Source organism: Pseudophryne corroboree, chromosome 1 (genome assembly GCF_028390025.1).
Source record: "Pseudophryne corroboree isolate aPseCor3 chromosome 1, aPseCor3.hap2, whole genome shotgun sequence".
Classification (NCBI taxonomy): Eukaryota; Metazoa; Chordata; class Amphibia; order Anura; family Myobatrachidae; genus Pseudophryne; species Pseudophryne corroboree.
This window is the reverse complement of record NC_086444.1, coordinates 418183147-418195574: the sequence shown is the minus strand read 5'-3', so window position 1 is coordinate 418195574 and position 12428 is coordinate 418183147. Positions and strand designations below refer to the sequence as shown.

At 44.6% G+C, this 12428-nt stretch overlaps 1 protein-coding gene and 1 long non-coding RNA gene across 7 annotated transcripts in view; one reads left to right on the top strand and one right to left on the bottom strand.

Annotated features, from left to right (window-relative positions):
• Positions 1–1285: 1285 nt before the first annotated feature.
• Positions 1286–10094, bottom strand: LOC134889123 (uncharacterized). The gene is made up of 2 exons (XR_010171213.1): positions 10052–10094; positions 1286–1903 (listed from the first exon to the last, which is right to left on the bottom strand). It is a non-coding gene; the product is annotated as an uncharacterized LOC134889123 (long non-coding RNA).
• THOC5 (THO complex subunit 5) overlaps positions 9630–12428 on the top strand; it is a 170364-nt gene continuing 167565 nt past the window's right edge. For 4 of the 6 annotated variants that reach the window (XM_063913352.1, XM_063913346.1, XM_063913349.1 and 1 more), the window contains exon 1: positions 9848–10286. The gene's annotated coding sequence lies outside the window, so the exon portion shown is untranslated. The other 2 variants (XM_063913351.1, XM_063913350.1) reach the window with 2 other exon arrangements.

Sequence of the window (12428 nt, the reverse complement as noted above, 5' to 3'; positions counted from 1 at the left end):
AAATTTATTTTCTTGTCATATTACAATCTTTGTGATATTAAACTACCATCACTATTAAAATTGTTACTTTTGTTTAGACACAAGAAAGCAGTGTGTAGGGTGTTAATATTAGCTGGGTGTTAATATCTATTAAATAGAAATATTACTAGCTGCCCCAAGCCAGCCTAATATTAAAAAAATAATATATAACATCTAGAGTTAAGCTTGGGTGGAGGCACTGAATGTCAATAGTTTAGTAGTGTATAGCACATTATTAGTATACGTAACCAAGGGTTACAATAGCAAACAAACTAACCGTTTGGTTGTGTGGAATCATTGGGTTGTTGGGAAACCAGGCACTGATGGAAGTTTATGTATTAAACCTAAAGTGATGCCAGTTGACCAGCCTCTGTTTGATTCAGAGGTCAAATTTGTGGCCCAAGACTATTTAACCCATGCAAAACTACCAGCTACTTGTTCAAAATGGTAAAATATGGTGCCTATGCCCACTTTGCCAGCCTATTTCAAGCCCAAAACTGCGATGGGCCAGGCAAAATACAAGCGCATTAAAATAAGTGACCACCCTCTGTTGGTTTCACGTGTCCAATTGGACCAAAGACTATTTAACCCTTGCAAAACTACAGCTATTAAAATCATTTTAGTACATGTGCCCACTTTGCCAGCTTATTTCATGCCTTGTTGGGCTAGGCAAAAAACAAATGGGTCAAATGTAAATAATCACCTCTTTTGGTTTCAAGTGTCAAATTTGTGGCTCAAGATTATTTAACCCTTGCAAAATTACAGTTATTCAAATCAATAGTACATGTGCCTACTTTTCCAGCCTATTTCATGACCAAAACAGTAGGGCATATGTAAGTGACCATCCTCTTTTGGTATCAGCTATCAAATTTGTGGCCCAAGAATATTTAACCCTTGCATAACTACAGCTACTAATTAAAATCAACGCGCATATGCTCAATTTACCAGTCTATTTCATGCCCAAAAGCTTGTTGGGCCAGGCAAAATTCAAGTGGGTCATGTATAATTGACCACCCTCTGTTGGTTTCAGATGTCAAATTTGTTGCCAAGTCCATTTAACCCTTGCAATACTTATTCAAGTCAATAAAATTAGTACATATGCCCACTTTGCTAGCCTATTTCATGCCCAAAAGTTTGTTGGCACAGGTCAAATACAATGCAAATTCGTGTAAGAGATATGATTTTTGTTTATACACTGTTAAATGAGAAACTGGAGCTCGAATAAGAAGTGAATAAAAATCTGGCCAAATAAGAAGTTAACCTCAGCCTCGTGAAATAAAGAACATTTATTTTTATATGATCCAATTGGTTACTGCAGAGTACAAAAAATCAGCATGCCTTCGCCCATCCTCAATCTTTAAGCTGTTGCTCCATGAAATTCTGTCAAATGCCTATTTTTAGTGCCCATGGACAGGAGGAAACCTTCATTGCTGTGAGTCTGTGTCCAATGCATGATATAAAATGTTCCCGATTATGTTGGCATGGACCTCTATACCAAAATCCAAACTGGCATTTCTACAGAAGACATCACAATCTCGAGAAAAAGTAAAGGCCCATACACACTAGAAGATATTTTCCATAGATATGAGCGATAACGACGGTTGTGAACGATCAGATCGTTCTAGTGTGTAAACAGCGAACGATGCACGCTCCCATGGTCGTTTGAAGCGGTGGGCATGTCTTCCATGCATGCAGCTAAATCCCCTCAATCCCAGCAGAGCAGATGGTTCGTTGTTAAGATTGTAAAAAAGCTCAGTGTGTACACTCAGTCTCATTTGTCAGGGAGTTCAAAGGAAATTGCACATCTTCCACATTGTTCATTTTCCACATTTTTCAAGTCTTCTAGTGTGTATGGGCCTTAAGTAATTTCAATGGTGCACTGGAACTAATAGCAAATATATTAAAAGTAATACTTCATTGATATGCTGTAAAATGTTTCACAATTTTATTATGTCTGTTAAAATGTTGAAATATAAAATAAAAGATAGTGAAATAAAGAGATTAAAATGTGTGTAATACAGGTTGAGTATCCCTTATCCAAAATTCAAAATGACAGAATTTTGGGTGCCCTACTGAAACAATGACATAATATATATTCTATATTATGTGTGTATTATATATATATATATATATATATATATATATATATATATATATATATATATATATATATATATATATATATATTATATATATATTGTCATTATCTCAGTAGGGGAACCAAACGTGTGATTTTGAATTTTGGATAAGGGATACTCAACCTGTATATAATTATTAAAATTCAACCATTGTCTTGTGTCGATCTTATGTTATAGATAAAAAAAAAATAGGATTTTAATACCTACCGGTAAATCCTTTCTCTTAGTCCATAGAGGATGCTGGGGACACTTCAAGAACCATGGGGTATAGACGGGATCCGCAGGAGACATGGGCACTTTAAGACTTTGAAAGGGGTGTGAACTGGCTCCTCCCTCTATGCCCCTCCTCCAGACTCCAGTTATAGGAACTGTGCCCAGGGAGACGGACATATCGAGGAAAGGATTTATTGTTAACTAAGGTGGGACATATACCAACTCACACCTCAAACACGCCGTCCAACATGGCATTTAACAGAAAACTCCAGTCAACGGCATGAACAACGTCAGTAACAGGCTGACCATAACGTAACACAACCCGTGTGAAAACATAACTAACAACTGCAGATAGAGTCCGCACAGGGACGGGCACCCAGCATCCTCTACGGACTAAGAGAAAAGGATTTACCGGTAGGTATTAGAATCCTATTTTCTCATACGTCCTAGAGGATGCTGGGGACACTTCAAGAACCATGGGGTTTATGCCAAAACTCTAGAACGGGCGGGAGAGTGCGGATGACTCTGCAGCACCGATTGACCAAACATGAGGTCCTCATCAGCCAGGGTATCAAACTTGTAAAATTTGCAAAAGTGTTTGAACCTGACCAAGTAGCTGCTCGGCAGAGTTGTAATGCTGAGACCCCCCGGGCCGCCGCCCAGGATGAGCCCACCTTTCTGGGTGGGCCTTCACTGATTTCGGTAACGGCAATCCAGCCGTAGAATGAGCATGTTGAATCGTATTACAGATCCAGCGCGCAATAGTCTACTTGGAAGCAGGCGTCCCAATCTTGTTGGCAGCATACAGGACAAACAGAGCTTCCGTTTTCCTAAGTTGAGCCATTCTGGCGACATAAATCTTTGAGGCCCTAACAACATCGAGAGATTTTGACTCCGCGAAGGCATCAGTAGCCACCGGTACCACAATAGGCTGGTTCATGTGGAACGATGAAACCACCTTCGGCAGAAATTGTTGACAAGTCCTCAACTCCGCTCTATCTTCACGGAAGAATAAATAAGGACTCTTCTGAGACAAAGCAGCCAACTCAGACACCCGCCAATAGCATGACCACTTTCCAAGTGAGAAATTTCAACTCTACATTCTGTAAAGGTTCAAACCAATGTAACTGAAGGAAATGCAATACCACGGTAAGATCCCATGGTGCCACTGGGGGCACAAATGGAGGTTGGATGTGCAAAACTTCTTTCACGAAAGTCTGAACTTCCGGAAGGGAGGCCAATTGTTTTTGAAAGAAAACCGATAAGGCCGAAATTTGTACTTTAACTAAAATAAACTTTAGGCCCGCATCCACACCTGCTTGCAGGAAATGGAGGAAACGCCCTAGCTGAAATTCTTCCGTAGGAGCCTTCTTGGATTCATACCAAGACACATATTTTCTCCAAATACGGCGATAATGTTTAGACGTTACTCCGTTTCTAGCCTGAAGTAGTGTGGGAATGACTTCACTGGGAATACCCTTTAGGGCTAGGATCCGGCGTTCAACCGCCAAGCCGTCAAACGTAGCCGCGGTAAGTCGTGATATACGCACAGCCCCTGTGGTAAAAGATCCTCTCTTAGAGGAAAAGGCCAGGGATCTCTTATGAGTAATTCCTGAAGATCTGGATACCAAGCCCTCCTTGACCAGTCCGGAAACAATGAGGATCGCCTGAACCTTTGTTCTTCTTATGATCTTTAGCACCTTTGGAATGAGTGGAAGCGGAGGGAACACGTACACCGACTGAAACAACCATGGTGTCACCAGTGCGTCCACTGCTATTGCTTGAGGGTCCCTCGACCTGGAACAATATCTCTGAAGTTTCTTGTTGAGGCGAGACGCCATCATGTCTATTTGAGGAACTCCCAGACGACTTGTCACCTCTATGAAGACTTCTTGGTGGAGGTCCCACTCTCCTGGATGGAGATTGTGTCTGCTGAGGAAGTCTGCTTCCCAGTTGTCCACTCCCGGAATGAAGATCGCTGACAGAGTGTTTGTATGCATTTCCGCCCAGCGGAGAATCTTTGTGGCTTCTGCCATCACCTCTCTGCTTTTCGTACCGCCCTGATGGCTTATGTACGCTACTGCTGGTACATTGTCCGACTAGATCAGTACGGCCAGATCTCGAAGAAGATGTTCCGCTTGTAGAAGGCTGTTGTAAATGGCCCTTAACTCCAGAACGTTTATGTGGAGACAAGTTTCCTGACTTGACCATTTTCCCTGGAAGGTTTCCCCCTGTGTGACTGCTCCCCAGCCTCGGAGGCTTGCATCCGTGGTCACTAGGATCCAGTCCTGGATCCCGAACCTGCGCCCCTCTAGGAGGTGAGAGTTGTGCAGCTACCACAGGAGTGCGAATCTGGTCTTGGAAGACAGGATTATCTTCCGGTGCCTGTGTAGGTGGGATCTGGACCACTTGTCCAACAGGTCCCACTGGAACATTCTGGCATGGAACAACCAACTTCCCCAGCAACCGAATGCATTGATGTATTGACATTCTTGCTGGTTTCATAATTTGCTTGACCAGAGTCTGGATCCCCAGAGCTTTTTTCCCCTGGAAGAAAAACCCTCTGTAGATCTGTGTCCAGTATCATTCCCAAAAACGACAACCGCGTCGTTGGGACCAACTGTGATGTTGGCAAGTTCAGGAGCCAACCATGTTGTTGAAAAATTGTCAAGGAGAGTGCAAAGTTTTGCACCAACTGGTCCCTGGATCTCGCCTTTATCAGGAGATCGTCCAAGTACGATATAATTATGACTCCTTGCTTGCGAAGGAGAACCATCATCTCCGCCATCACCCTGGTGAAAATCCTCGGAGCCGTGGACAGACCAAACGGCAACATCTGAAATTGGTAATGACAATCCGAAATTGCAAATCTCAGGTAAGCTTGATGCGGAAGAAATGGGAACAAGTAAGAAAGCATCCTTTATGTCTATCGAAACCAAGAAATCTCCTTCCTCCAGACTGGAGATCACTGCCCTGAGAGATTCCATCATGGAATTTAATTTCTTTAGGTAGAAATTGAGGGATTTCAGATTTAGGATTGGTCTAGCCGAGCCGTCCGGCTTCAGGACCACGAAGAGGCTTGAATAAAAGTCTTCTCCCTGTTGTGACGGGGGGGACCAGGATACTGACCTGAGTCTGACACAACTTTCGTTTTGCGTCGCATACTACCTCTGTCCGGAGAACTGGTAATGCCAATTTTAAAAAATCGGTGAGGGGGAAAGTCTTGAAACTCCAGTTTGTACCCTTGGGACACTATTAGTAAAACCTACGGGTCCAGGTCCAGACGAATCAAGGACTGACTGAAGAGTTTTAGACGTGCCCCCACCGGTGTGGGCTCCCGCAAGAAAGCTCCAGTATCATGGGGTGGATTCGGCAGAAGCAGAGGATGATTTCTGCTCCTGTGATGCTGAAGAGGCTTGGCCCTCTTCTCTCTTCTCCTTCCCCTACCTGCAAAGAAAGGGGAATCTTAACTTCTTGTGTATCTATTGGGCTGAAATTACGGCATCCGATAATGATGCGTCTTCCTCCGATGTGAGGGAACATAAGCCAAGAAGGTTGACTTACCTGCGGCAGCTTCCGAGATCAAATTAACTAGGCCGTCACCAAAACAGGCTTCACCGTCATAGGGTAGAGACTTCATTTCTTCTTGGAGTCAGCCGCAACATTCCATTGGTAAATCGACAACGCCCTCCTAGCCAAGACCGCCATGGAATTGGCCCGTTTTTTTTAACCCAAGAGTCCTATATCCCTTGCAGTCTCACGCAAGTATGCTGCAGCGTCCTTGATATGACCCAACGTAAGGAGTATCTCTCTCCAGGGTAACCATATAGGATGACAAGGTATCCGACCATTTTCTTTTGAATATTACTACTCACCATGTGCTTGTACTGGTAGCCTAAGTAACGTACCCGTGGTTACATAACTAGAATATAACGTAGCTTCCTGCATACGATCCGCTGGATTTGTGACAGGGCCCCGTGCAGAACAGGGGGTGACTCTCACTTTATTCTGTCCGCGGCAGGAAAGGAATAAACAACCGGAATCCACTTGAGGATTTGAAACATCTTGTCCGGGCTGACCCAGACTTTCTGAAACAGAGCCATGAGATGGAGGAACATTACCACAGCTTTTATATATATTATATATTTATATACACACACACATACCTACATACACAGACCCCTTTGCAGGAACAGAAGGGTCCTCAGTGACGTTAATACGTCCTTAATATTTACAATCATGTACTGAATGCTCTTTGTCAATATTGGATCTAATCAGGAAACATTATGGTCGACATAGGAATCAGTATCCATGTCTACGTCTGTGTCTGGGACACAGAGTTATCCAATCTTACTTTGATATGAATCACAATATTATTCAAACTTTCACCCAGTCAGTTATTGGTGGTGCTGACAGGGTCACCCCATCACATGTCTGCGTCCCTAATATAGTTACCTCTTTGGAAAAATACGACCTTCAGTAGTCAACCTGAGTATCGACCTAAGTTGGGTCGACCCAACGACCGTAACCCTTTACTACCGACATTCTCCAGTGTTCATTTCTTATTCTATTGATGCTAGGCAACAAGTGCACATTTAGTCTGGCTCAGTGCGCAGCACGTCAGTTTTATGTGCGGACATGACATATATTGGGTTGGATGTAATGGCTTGTGAGGCGGCCGGAGCTCCAGACTCCGGCCGAATTGGTACGTTTTTTTAAAGCAGCAAACGTTTACAAGGCAAAACCTGGTTGGTTTTGCCTTGTAAACGTTTGCTGCTTTAAAAAAACGTACCAATTCAGCCGGTGTCTGGAGCCCCGGCCGTCTCGCAAGCCATTACATCCGGCCCATTATCGTTTTCAATTATTTGCACATTCAATATATTTAATAATTTTCTAAAAACTAAGGGCCTAATTCAGGTTGGATCACAAAACGCGATTCAACCGCAAAAATTACAAAAAAGATGCGGGCGCATGTGCAATGCCAGTCCTGCGCACGCATTTTCTGCGGGGGGCCATCCCGCCCCACGACCGCCTCTGCCTGATTGACAGGCAGAGGCGGTCGTAGGGCAGGGCGGCAACGATCAGTTTCCTAGACGGAGCGAGGCGAAGGCCAGCTAACGGGGGTGGCGTTTTGGAAACGGGGGGTGTTGCGTGGGCGTGATCGTGGCAGCTGTGTGATGTCAACAAACATGGCGGCAGGCCTCCTGCGGGCACAGCTATGCTGCGCCGGCAGCAGGCAAGCACAAATTCTATGATGAAGCAGAAATTGCGACGCGAATGCAATTTCTGCTTCATCGGTGGGGTGGGGGGGGGGGGGGGGAGAGTGGCGGTCAGCATGCTGGGGGGGGGGGGGGGGGCGTCCATTGCAAGGCAAAGCTCCACAGCATGCCGACTGCTGCATCCCCCCCCTTCACATCGCAATGTCTGTGAACAAAAGGATTTGTTTGCAATTTCTGCAAACAAAAGGATTGCAAATTCTGCTAATTAGCAATCCTTACTAAATTATCCCTAAAGGTCCATGGGGGTAATTCAGATCTGATTGCAGCAGCAAATTTGTTAGCAGTTGGGCAAAACCATGGGGGTCATTTCGAGTTGATCGCTAGCTGCTTTCGTTCGCTGCGCAGCGATCAGGCAAAAAATTGGCACTGCGGCGCAATGCGCACGCGCGTCGTACTATTACAAAAAACGATGTAGTTTCACACAAGGTCTAGCGAAGCTTTTCAGTCGCACTGCTGGCCGCAGAGTGATTGACAGGAAGAGGGCGTTTCTGGGTGTCAACTGATCGTTTTTAGGGAGTGTTCGGAGAAACGCAGGCGTGCCAGGAAAAATGCAGGCGTGGCTGGTTGAACGCAGGGCGTGTTCGTGATGTCAAAACAGGAACTGAATAGTCTGAAGTGATCGCAAACGCTGAGTAGGTCTGAAGCTACTCTGAAACTGCATAAAATTATTTTGTAGCCGCTCTGCGATCCTTTCGTTCGCACTTCTGCTAAGCTAATATACACTCCCAGTGGGAGGCGGCATAGCGTTTGCACGGCTGCTAAAAACTGCTAGCGAGCGAACAACACGGAATGACCACCCATGTGCACTGTAGGGGGGGCAGATATAACATGTGCAGAGAGAGTTAGATTTGGGTGGGGTGTGTTCAAACTGAAATCTAAATTGCAGTGTCAAAATAAAGCAGCCAGTACCCTGCACAGAAACAAAATAACCCACCCAAATCTAACTCTCTCTACAAATGTTATATCTGCCCCACCTGCAGTGCACATGGTTTTGCCCATCAGCTAACAAAGTTGCTGCTGTGATCAAATATGAATTAGGCCCCATACACACTAGATGACGTCACTCTATGAGCGACATCGTCTAGTGTTTCCCGGGCAGGACGGTAGGCGACCACCCATACACACTGAGCGATATGACCGTTCATATTGCTGAATGACGTCACGCAAACGCCAGCCGTGCATGCAGCTCCTGGACGCCGGTCCAGATAGAGCATGCATGCACTGCCAACAGCGACGATCGTTCCCAACCCATGGGGCCGCCACGCATCGACCGTCGCTGGCAGCATACACACTTGCCGAGAAAATGAGCGACGTTGCTAATTTTCTCGGAAAGTGTATATGGCCCTTAAGACAACAGCTTTCTCAAGGCAACAGAAGAGCAGTCAATAGCAGGAGTTACATATTTGCTACAATTTTGGAGAACATTATTAAATTTACATTGAAAAGGAATATTAGAGCTAATATAATGTGCTGGAATCACCATGCAGCAGACTGTAAGGCTATTTTGGCGCTGGTTTTTCCAGTGAGTTAGGGGGATGAGGTGGCTGCTACAAATGCACTTATAATGATAGCTACTTCTGCTAATGGATGGATGGAGGCGGTGTGACTGCATAGACACGTGCAACTCCGGATACAGGCAAAATGCTGCATTTACTTCGTGCACACAATGGGGGTAATTCCAAGTTGATCGCAGCAGGAAATTTTTTTAGCAGTTGGGCAAAACCATGTGCACTGCAGGGGAGGCAGATATAACATGTGCAGAGAGTTAGATTTGGGTGGGTTATTTTGTTTCTGTGCAGGGTAAATACTGGCTGCTTTATTTTTACACTGCAATTTAGATTGCAGATTGAACTCACCACACCCAAATCTAACTCTCTCTGCACATGTTATATCTGCCTCCCCTGCAGTGCACATGGTTTTGGCCAACTGCTAAAAAATATCCTGCTGCGATCAACTTGGAATTACCCACAATGTGGCCACATTATGTGCACATCTGAATCATCCCCTAATTAGCTATCACTCAAACATTAACCTACCAGCATGTTGTTGGACTGAGGGTGTAAATTGGAGCACTGAGAAGTAAACCAGCCCCAGGCAAACATAAGAGAACGTAATGCAACCAGAACGTAATAGCAGTTTGTGAAGTTTTTCCCAACTGCAGCAGGCTCGCAGTGGATGGCAGATAAGCACAGGGTAAGCACAAGTCCCTGCGACAAGACAGGAAAAATACAATCGCTACCAACCAAAGTGCCATTTGACTTAATATTGAAAGCGTCCCTATAAAATGTATTAATATAACCGATACAACAACTAGAACAACAGACCACAATTGCATCCACCTAACAACCATCGCATGTAATGTACTGCTGTATTGTAACGGAGACTAGTGCTGCTAATAACCACCTCTTGTCTCTGGAAGACCCGACTTGTACTCTATCATCTGCTACCAAGAAAGGCCCAACCCTTCATCTCACTCACCACTCTATGATAGGCTGCGGATACCTTCACTGAATGGCGCTTCCTGGCGGACCGGTGTGCTGTGCGGAGAAGGGACCGGAAGTAGAATTGAGAACTTTCAACAAGACTGCAGTCTCTGTTTAATATCGTATAGGTTGTGTCTATGGTCCTCTCCACGAAGGTAATTTAAACGCTACCGTATCGTATACAGCCCCCGGTTTCCGTCACGGCAGCGCCGGTCGGACACGGCCATAGGCTGGGTACGGCACATAGAGCCTCTTCCATAATCTTGACTCTTGGTGACAGTAAAATATCATGAAAGTGTAACGGTGACTGTAGGTGTGTGAGCTGTAGTCTGCATCCTAGATCAGCATCCGCTGGCTTGCCTGTTGAACTACAATTCCCAGCATGACTTGCCATTGCCTGATTTAAGGGTGTTTTAACGCTGCACTCATTGATAGTTAATTATTTATTATTTGTCTATTAGCAGTTTCTTATATAGCGCAGCATATTCCGTTGCGCTTTACAATTAGAACAACAATTATAGAACAAAACTGGGCAAAGACAGACAGACAGAGGTTGGAAGGCCCTGCTCGCAAGCTTACAATCTATAGGGAAATAGGCATTGAATTTGATACACAAGGATAGATGCTACCTGTTACATAATGGTTGCTAGGTTCTTAGTGGGTTGTATACGATATGATCACCCAGCAATGTTGGAAGACAAAATGTGAGTTTATGTGGACTGTACAGAGGGGATGTAACTTGATAGGGAAGCTGTTAAGGTTATGTGTGTGGGTCTGAAATTTGGTAGGCCTGTCTGAAGAGATGAGTTTTCAGAGAACGTTTAAAGGTTTGGAGACTAAAGGAGAGTCTTATTGTGCGTGGGAGGGCATTCCACAGAGTGGGTGAAGCCCGGGTAAAGTCCTGTAATTTTGAGTGGGAACAGGTAATACATGTGGATGAGAGACGCAGATCTTGTGCAGAGCGGAGAGGTCTGGTAGGGAGATATTTTGATATGAGTGAGGAGATGTATGATGGTGCAGTTTGGTTAATAGCCTTGTATGTAAGTAAAAGTATTTTATATTTGACACGGTAGAAAACCGGTAACCAATGGAGGGACTGACTGAGCGGATCAGCAGATGAAGAACGTCTGGCGAGGAAGATTAGCCTCGCAGCTGCATTTAAAATGGATTGAAGTGGTGATAGCCTATGTTTGGGAAGACCAGTAAGGAGACTATTACAATAATCAATGCGGGAGATGATGAGTGCATGGATTACAGTTTTTGCAGTGTCTTGTGTAAGATAAGGGCGTATTTTGGATATGTTTTTAAGGTGCATGTAACATGATTTAGAGACAGATTGAATGTGTGGAACAAAGGACAGTTCAGAGTCAAGGGTGACACCTAGGCAACAAGCTTGTGGGGTGGGGTGGATAGTTGCATTGTCAACAGTTATAGAGATATCAGGTTGGTAACTACTCTTAGCTGGTGGGAAAATAATTTGGTTTTGGAAATGTTGAGTTTGAGGTGGCGAGATGACATCCAAGATGAAATGGCAGACAGGCATCCAGTGACACGAGCCAATACTGGTGGTGACAAATCTGGGGAGGATAGGTAGATTTGAGTATCATCAGCGTACAAATGATACTGAAATCCAAAGGAGCTGATTAGTTTACCAAGAGAGGAGGTATAGATTGAGAAAAGCAGAGGACCTAAGACTGAGCCTTGCAGTACTCCAACTGATAGAGGTAGAGAAGAGGAGGTAGAATCAGAGAAGTGAACACTGAAAGAGCGATTAGATAGGTAGGATGAGAACCAAGAAAGGGCTGTGTCCTGAAGACCTAGGGATTGTAGTGTTTGTATGAGAAGAGAGTGGTCAACAGTGTCAAAAGCAGCAGAGAGATCTAGAAGAATAAGTAGTGTGTAATGGCCTTTTGATCTAGCAGTGACTAGATCATTCACTACTTTGGTCAGTGCCGTCTCTTTGGAGTGTTGGGCACGAAAGCCTGACTGAAGTGGGTCCAATAAGTTGTGCGAGTTAAGAAAGTGTGTAAGGCGAGTGTAGGCAAACCTCTCAAGTAGCTTGGAGGGACTGGGTAGCTGAGAAATGGGACGGTAGTTAGAGAGTGTGTTTGGGTCAGAGGCGTGTTTTTTTTAGAATGGGAGTAATGACTGCATGTTTAAACAGAGAGGGAAAGATCCCAGTAGAGATAGAGAGATTACAGATTTTAGTTAAGGTTGGGATAAGCACAGGAGACAAAGTTTTACTGACCCGTGAGGGTATAGGATCAAGAGGAGAGGTAGTGGAGTAGGAGGATGAA